Source organism: Gekko japonicus, unplaced genomic scaffold (genome assembly GCF_001447785.1).
Source record: "Gekko japonicus isolate JY-2015 unplaced genomic scaffold, Gekko_japonicus_V1.1 scaffold1929, whole genome shotgun sequence".
In the NCBI taxonomy this organism is placed as follows: domain Eukaryota; kingdom Metazoa; phylum Chordata; class Lepidosauria; order Squamata; family Gekkonidae; genus Gekko; species Gekko japonicus.
This window is the reverse complement of record NW_015174325.1, coordinates 33,560-42,737: the sequence shown is the minus strand read 5'-3', so window position 1 is coordinate 42,737 and position 9,178 is coordinate 33,560. Positions and strand designations below refer to the sequence as shown.

Here is a 9,178-nt window from a genome sequence, read left to right as displayed (position 1 = left end):
TTTCGTTCACTTTTCCCGGCTCGGCTTCTTCTTTCGGCTATGAGATGTCCCAGTGCTTAGGCAGACAGGCAGATGGATGGATCGCCGGCGACGTTGTCCTCAGCCCGACTGTGTCCTTCCGGCTCCGCGCACCTCCGGATGACGTCACTGTGCCTCCATCCTCCGTCGACGACAGCTGCCCTGCTCTTCCACTGCTGGCCACCAGGGATCAGTCCCCTTCTGGCTCTGCTGCTGCCACTTGCCGCCTTCAGCGTTACACCGCTTCCTCCTCCTCCGATCGTCTGCCGCTGCTGTTCCGCTGTAGCCACCGTTCTCGCCGTCACCATTGTCGCCGCTGCTTCTCCACACACACCTCCATGGGAGGAGGAGGGTGCCCCCCACCCTACTAAGGGTGGGTACCCATTTATCTACTCACCAATAGGTAGTTACTTGGCTTTCAAACCGCTGGGTGGGCGGGAGCTAGGACTTAAGGGTCGAGAGCTCACCTCGACCGCGGTGGGACTCGAACAGGTGCTCGAGTTGATGTTAATGCAGGCGTTATACTGCCTGCACCACCGCTCAATTAATAAATGACTCCTGTATTGAAGATTTTGCCATAATAGAATTACTTTCTAACACGGGGACTAAGATATCAGAGTTTGCCTGATGTAAAAACTGCAGTTCACCTTTCTTTGAGCAGTTTTGGTTAAAAGTAGGAATTTGGATGCAGAATGCAAAAATAAACACTGTAAAAGAAGTATATCTTCAATAGAATCATAGAATCATAGAGTTGGAATGGACCACCAGGGTCATCTAGTCCAACCTCCTGCACAATTCACACAAACCTCCCCCTCATACCTCCAGTGACCCCTGCTCCATGCTCAGAAGATGGCAAAAAAAAAAACCCAAACCCAAACCCTCCAGGATCCTTGGCTAAACTGGCCTGGAGAAAATTGCTTCCTAACCCCAAAGTGGTGAACAGCATTCCCCTGGGTGTCTAAGAACCTGATGCAACCTTTCCTGCCCTCCCTCTCATGATCTACCTAAGTTTACAGAATCAGCATTGCTGTCAGATGGCCATCTAGCCTCTAGCAATAAATATTATGAATATTAATATTACGGTGATTTTTAAAAAATAATAAAAATGTTTGTTTTGATAGCAATTAACCAGATGTATCTTTCACAGTTTTAAAATCTTTCTAAAATAAAATTGTAATTGGCATTAGTATTGGCTCGGTTTCTAAGATTCTGGCACTAATTCCTGAAATAAGCCATGCAGTTTTTCCAACAGAATTAAGATACAGCATGCCTACTGGGATAAAAGCATTGCATCTTGATTATTTTTTGAGTGGGACACAACTCATAAGGCAAAAGGTTTCTAACTGCAACTGACCCTTGGAATCACAGAGTCCTTTTACAACAATGAAAAATATCTTTCTTTGAAAGCATTGTATGTTCCTTAGCTACTTTTTCTCTTATACAGCTATGATAGAATTTTGGAGTCTTTAGTGCTATCTTACTGAATCAATTTTACCTAACCAATCCTTGACATTTCTCTATTCTGTTATTTAAATATTCCTGATATACATACCATACCCTTTAAACAATAGCTTTAGTGGCAGTTATTTTCTCAGTTTTAAACTGAAGTAACTTCCCTGCCTGTTTTGCATTATCCCAGATATAGTTTCAATTTAAGTATTTTTAAGGTGACTGATCCAGATGTTTCCACTAATAGAGATTACATATAACTGAGTCGAGAAGGAAGGGTAGCAGCAGCAGCAGATGCCCAAGTTGCCTGAGGTTAAATTATACTCAGAGCCAATATGTTCTTGCTTTTAAATATCTTCCTTTGTTTCATATTTTAAGTGGTGTTCACCATTATCTTCAGCTGAATTTTAGTGCCCAGTTGAGAAGATTAGGCCCTGCAGAGTTATGAATAATATGCTATATGTTCTATGCATGAGTATAAACATTCATATGCTAAATTACCCACCTTTTTTAAAATGGGAGACAAGAAGCACCTGATGATTTTGACACTAAACCAACTTTCCAGCCGCCATTGACAATGACATGTAGTGACTGAAACCTGGGTCAAGAGTGACACCCTGTGGCCAAGAATAACTTTTCATGTTCCTTTCTCACCCCACCTGCCTTCGTATTCTCATTTTTTACGTTGCTTGCTAAAAAAAACCCCACACATTTAGAAAATGTAGGTTCCCCTCACAACTAACTTTCCATCCCTGCACTTTAGAAACCTTCTTGCTTTGTCCTTGGAAGTTCCCAAAGTGGGAAGTGTAACCTGAGCTGACATTGCAGTAGTGAATTTGAAAGCAAGACACTATACTGGCAAGGAAAGCAGCACTGTTGTTTTGTGCTTTTGTCTGCAGCATCTGGCTTGGGGCCCTTTCAAAAATGAGTTCTCCGAAGATTAAGCTGAGATTGCAACATTAATCTCATTTGTGCTCTATTTTAGATTTAACCTTGGACTGCAAAGACTACAGACCACCATGAAGCAGGCATCTCTTGAGTTGTACAGGGGAGGGGGTTCTCAGCAGCTTTCCAGAGTGGAAAATTTAATCTTTCCTGTATTCCTTTCCTGTAACCTCTGCTTAACCTTTCCTGTATTTCTTTCCTGTAACCTCTCCTTAACCTTTCCTGTATTCCTATCCTGTAACTTCTCCTTAACCTTTCCTGTATTCCTAAGATATCTTATGCAAAGAGCCAGGGAAACAGAAAGGAATTGCTTGCAAGAGTCTTCCAATATCTTCACAGTGCAGCTCTTTCTCTTTATGTTCCTACTTAATGATGAGGTGGCTGTGATTCTTCTTCACTCTTCCAAACTGATGATGCTAAGGAAATACTGGAAAAAACTAGTACATTTTCAGAAATCCCATGGCCTCCTGAACAGTCACTTATTGCAAGCAAAAGAAGAAATGTCCACCAGGAAGAACATCTGATCATCATCATCGTGGTTCTTCTCCCAGGAGAAATGATTCTCAGACTGAACACTTGCCTGATCATGGACACATTGATCTCCACGTTCTTGCTGATGATAAATCTAAAAGAAAGTACCAAGCAATTTAGCAGAGCTCTCAGATGGTATGTACAGATTACACACACACACACACACACACCAAATGTATAGGGTTGTCAATCTCCAGGTGGGGCCTGGAGATCTCCCACTATTACATTTGATCTCCAGATGATAGATATCAGTTTCTCTGAAAAAAATGGCTGCTTTGGAGAGTAGACTGTATGGCATTGTACTCTGCTAATGTCCCTCCCCTCCCCAAACCCTGCCCTACCCTGGTTACACACCCAAAATCTTTAGTTATTTTCCAAACCAGAGCTGGTAACCCTACAAGTTTAGCAGTTGTAGACATAATCAGTAAGCAAATGAATAGATAAGTAGTCATCCTCAGAGCTGCATTTTAATTACTATAGAAATTCTTTAATATGTCTTAGTATATGTAAGAATCAGGAAAACACGGTTTTAGAGCTGTAGTAGACATAAAATGATTTGGTTCTACTGACTGTAGACAGCCTCTCCTGATTGAAACTGGCCAACAATGCCCTAATCCTGCCTTGACCTGGATAACCCAGCCCACCCTTATCTCATCAGATTTTGGCTGCTAAGCAGGGCTGGCTCTGGCCAGTTACTGGATGGGAGACCACCAAGAAACACCAGGGTTGCTACATAGAGGCAAGCAATAGCACACCACTTCTGAAAGTCTCCTGCCTTGAAAACCCTTCAGGATTGCAATAAATTCGGTGCAACTTGATGGCACAATCCCCCCCCCCTCATTTTTCCTTTTCATAAGCAAAAGAGCCAAGGTAATGTTCCTTCAGTAGGAACAGATGTTATTAAATAATAGATTTTCTTCAGCCTTCTCAACGATGTGAGGTCAATATATCCTATTAATAACACTTTGGTTTCTTGCTGATGTTGCAAAATAAGTCACCATAAAATTATTAATATCATTGCCTTTCTGGGTGAATTAACTGCTTAGAAAGTTGTAATGAGAGGAAATGAAAGATTTGTTAATGAAAAAGAGTAATGAAAATAATGTACTAGATGTTCTTCCAGTACATCTACCTGCCAGTGCAGAGCCTATCCTTCCAATACATAATGCAATAATGAGGGAGATACATTTATTTTGATATTATTAATGATTCCCACATCATTTTAGGAAACAGTGTTAACAAACCGAGTTGCCCAAAGCATGTCTATGACTCAAGTGGCTCTTTGGGGACAGTGTTGGGAATAGGGATGGGCATGAACTGGGTCACAATCTAAAGTCCATGATGAATTTTGGCCAGTTTGTGGTTCACGAAGTGAAGTTCATGGCAGGTCATCTGGCACAAACTTTCTGCAAACTTTTAAGCTGTTTGTGGAAGTTCATGCCCGTTCATGAATGGATACATCAGTTTCTTATTGGATGTGTTTCTAGACAGACTGTGTCCACTCAAACAAAATGTTTACCAAACTTCAAAGCAATGGGGGGGGGGGTAGAATTCTCCAGGCTTGGAAACACTGTTGTCAGTTTCAAGACTTTGCCCGCTTTCCTTTCTTGCACTGAGCTTGTGAAATCCCACCCCCCCTTACTTGGAATTGAGATTAGTCCTTTAAAGTTTGCAATACCAGTGACAATGGGTTCTGCTGGGCACTCTGTGATTGCACTGGTACTGCTGGGCACTCTGTACATTGTACTGGTTCTACTGGACTTGCAAATATGCCCCTTTTGGCTTGAGTTGTGATTCAGCTGGCATTGACACATTGGCACTGGGTTCTGCTGAGCACTAGTACATTGCACTGGTTCTGCTGGGCTTCCAGCCCCCCCCCCCCGGAGTGTGATTCTGTACTAGTGTGATTCTGTACCTTCAGTTTCTACTGCTAAGATTCTTTGGGAGTTTGATTCTGTTCTGCTGGGCTTCTATTTTCCTTGCTTTTTTGCTGGGTTTTTTTCCTCCATTGAAAACAATGGAGGTTGGGGGCACCTTCTTTGGGGGACTATAACTTGGACCCTGTAAATCCAATCCTCACCAAACTTAGCCAAATATCCCCTGTGAATTCAGTGTCTCTAGCTTGCCGGGGGGGGGAGCATTCTACCACATTATGAACCTCACAACCCAAACCAGTTTGCTTAGCCCTTAAAAGTTAGTGACAGTTCATGATTCGCAAACCAGACATGCCACAAATCACGAACCGAACCACATTTTCCCAGTTCATGCCCATCCCTAGTTGGGAAGCAAACATTTTCAGTACAAAGGAAGAGCTTGTAATGAGGCACAAAGCTTGTTGGAATCCTGTACTCTGCTTGTTCACTGCCACTTCCTCAATATGCTGCTTTGATGCCATTTTTCCCCAAATGTTCATAACTATGATGTGACCACATTCAACCAAAGATTACATAGCATGACAACATGGAGCCAATCAAAGTTGACTATGAGATAATGTCATGCACCCAATGGAGCCAATTCAGGGTGATGGCAATGTTTCCTACTCCCATTATGGGGACTCTCTGAGAATACCAGAAGAGAATTACAGTTTCATACTTGCCAATAGTTTTGTGCCTGTTCACACCACCCATCCTCCTAAAACAAATCAAAAGGAGGGAGTGCAGGGGCCAAAAATGTTTGTGGGAAGTTCCCTTCCCATCCTGTACTTCTCCGTTCTGAAATATAACCTTAGTGTCTCTTTCAGTATCAAAACCTTCCCCAAACCATCAATAGGCCAAATTATAGTTCGTCGGCCCTACAGATTAGGATACCTAGTTTTGGGATGCACAGTGACAGGATGAGGTAAAGGTAAAGGTTCCCTTGCTCGAAAGCCAGTCGAATCCGACTCTAGGGGTGCGGTGCTCATCTCCGTTTCAAAGCCGAAGAGCCAGTGCTGTCCGAAGACATTTCCATGGTCATGTGGCCGGCATGACTAAACACCAAGGGACACGGAATGCTGTTACCTTCCCACCTAAGTGGTACCTATTTATCTACTTGCAATTACTTGCTTTCGAACTGCTAGGTTGGCAGGAGCTGGAACTAGAGACGGGAGCTCACTCCGTCATGCGGCACACTCGGGTCTTGAACTGCTGAAAACCTTCCACAGCCTGCAGTTCAGCGTCTTAACCACTTGAGCCACCGCAGCTCCCGGGATGTGGCAGCTCCATAAATACCTGGATGAGCTTTGAACTTAGAAGCCTGAAAGATATTCAACCATATGGGTACTTATACTTTATATCAACTAGGCCCTGCTAATAAGTAGTATGTAAAGATGATCCCTGATCTCAGAAGCTAAGCTATGTGAGCCTTGGTTGGTACTTGGGAAGGAGACCACCAAGGAAGTCCAGGGTCGCTATGCAGACCACCTCTGAACATGTCTTGCCTTGAAAACTCTACAGGGTTGCCATAAGTCAGCTGTGATTTGATGGCACTTTCCACTACCCAAGTGGATCACAAGGAGGTGAAGCTTCTCAGCCAGAATTGCAAGCTTATTCAGCAGCAGAGACAACATTAGCATCCAGATCCAGCATTTCAGGCCATGCTGAAAGATTTACTTATTTATTTTATTTATTTGCTTTGTTTATACCTTGCCTCTCTCTCCCCAATGAGAACCCAAAGAGGCTTACATCATTCTCCTCTCCTCTATTTTATCTTCACAACAACCCTGTGAGGTATGTGAGTGGGCGACTGTCCCAAGGTCACCCATGAGCTTATTTTCCTCCTTCATCAAGTGGAGGGAAGCAAGTGAGGAGGTGTTACAGAGAAAAAAGTGACAGCAAGGAAGGGATGAGCAAACTTCCATCTACAATTCCTCCTCTACAAATTTTGCCCCCAGTGTGTTTCAGAGGAGAAGTGATTACTGGATTTTGACCCCTATGTAGGCTTGTTCTTGAAATTAAATTTAAAAGCATTATACTTTGACCTTAATTTTATTGATCATTTATAATTTTAGTACCAAGGAACTACTCCAACAGGAGAAGAAGGCCTATTTGCTCTGCCCTATAACATCTAAGCAGCTGCTGGAGAGAAAGCTCTTATCTTTTCCACCTTTCCACCTACAAAAACAGCTTGACCATCTTCTGAGAGGTTTGGGCATGAAGAATGAACCTCTTCCATTATAGTCAAGCACAAAAAAAGGAGAATTAGCTTTTAAAGAGGGAAAAACATTGGTGACAGGGGAAGGGAAGATATATATCCTCAAAAGTGCAGTGCATATTATAAATCATGATATTCCACAAAACTATGTTTAAAATTATATAAAGGCTGTAAATCCTCAGCAGAATATTTTAAGGGCAATCTACTGCTAGTGGTTCAGAGTCTCCCAACAAATTTTATTGCACCTACTGGAAACAAAGGATGGACTCTCAATCAGAACTCAGTTGTTAATCTGCAATTACGGCATTAATCTGTTAAACATGGCGCACAACTGATTTAATAATTTCAGCCCTCATTTCAAGTCCTCTTTCTCAGAATGTTCTATGAAGTTTGATAAGACTGATGGAAAGAATAGCAATTTTGTGACAGGGAAGACATGCATTCCTTCTGCCTGAGATATTTATATTATTATTTGATGAAATTATTACTTTAATGCCATTTATTACATTTAATGTCATTTATTACTTTAGTGCCATTTACTTTGTACTGTGTATCTCCAGTGTTGTGTGATGATTTGGGGAAATGGCATTTCCTGCCATTTCCTGCCATTTCCCCAAATCATCACACAACACTGGAGATACACAATACAAAGTATTGTAACGATATGAGCTTATGTTTGTATTTCTGTATAGTGGTGATGCTGCTTATGTGTGTCTCTAGCATGAATACCTATGCAATATGTATTCAGGGATTGCTGTATGTTGTGTGTTGCTTTGTTCTGCATCTCATGCTTGCCTAGAAATAGGCTGGCCTGGGCCTGCCGTTGCACATACGGACCATGTGCGTCCCTGGAATGTATCCCATGACTCTGTGGGATGGAGAAGACACCGCGCCATTGCACCCACTTGGAGAGCTGTGGAAAATCCCCAGCGAACCCCGGCATTCTTGGAATGGAAAGAGCAAGTGACCCTACTCCCTTAATCTGGTTTGGAGATCTAAAGACAATAGCGTTTATGGCTTTGGAGCAGGAACCAGATCTGCAAATCAAGAGGGTGTCCATGACCCAAACTTCCTTGGTAGATAACTTGGATTGGGTCTCCAGGAATTTCCTGGAGAAGTTGGCATAACAGTATCTAAAGGAAACAAAAAATGTTTAAACACTATTCAATGCATTCCAAAAAAAATTCAACAAATCACAGTAAGTTAAAACATTTTATAAATATCCCAAATTCTTATCCAGTATTAAAGTACAAAAGTCCACAATGTACAAAGCCAAATGTGGAAACAAATGGAAATGCTGTACATACAATAGATCTGTGGTGTTCACTCTAGATATGCCTATGAGTCCAATCCAATCAAAGACTCCAATAGTTTCTAAATCTGTGGTATTCACAGTGGATACGCCAACAAGACAAATGAGTCCAATTGGATTGAAGGTTCCAATAACATCTTAACACGATAGCTAGCTGCAATGAATTGCTTTCCACCCCGGCTACTTCAAAAGCAGAACCAAACCAATCAAAAATTTCAAGCTATAAACTCCAACATTCTCAAATTGGCATGCCACTCAGAAATCTCAAATGATTCAAGATTTCTGAGCAGCATGCTTTGAGAATGTTGGAGTTCCCCAAATCATAGCATGGATAACAACTCTATGAGGAAAACTTCAGGGAGAGGCTTCCGGTCGAGCTAAGATGGAGGACTGACGCACTTTCGCGATCGTGCGAAGTGGGCGACGGCCGCTTTGACAGTTTGGGCAGTTTCTAGCCCAAAGCATCGCTCCCCAGCGAGGGGGGGGGGACAAGCAGGCAGCAGCGCCTAAGAGGGAGTGTGAGATTGGCGTGATTTAGCTTCGGAAGAAGCTGAATCAGGCTTTGATCTCCTCCCACGAAGAAGGCAAGTGCCGAGCAACTCTCCAGCGGCCGTTCGAGCTGGAGCACCGGCTTAAATTCTTCACCAGCCGACCTCTTGAAGATGGACAACAACAGTGAGTGAAAAGAAGCAATGCGAAACCCGATTTGATCGTGCTAGATAACAATAAACGTGCCGCTTACCTGAACTGTGATAAGAAATAAGTTGAAATAAGCGGTTGAGCGGATAAAGA

General features: G+C 42.6%; 1 pseudogene; it reads left to right on the top strand.

Annotated features, from left to right (window-relative positions):
* LOC107121323 overlaps positions 1-9,178 on the top strand; it is a 175,270-nt pseudogene that overhangs the window by 145,425 nt on the left and 20,667 nt on the right.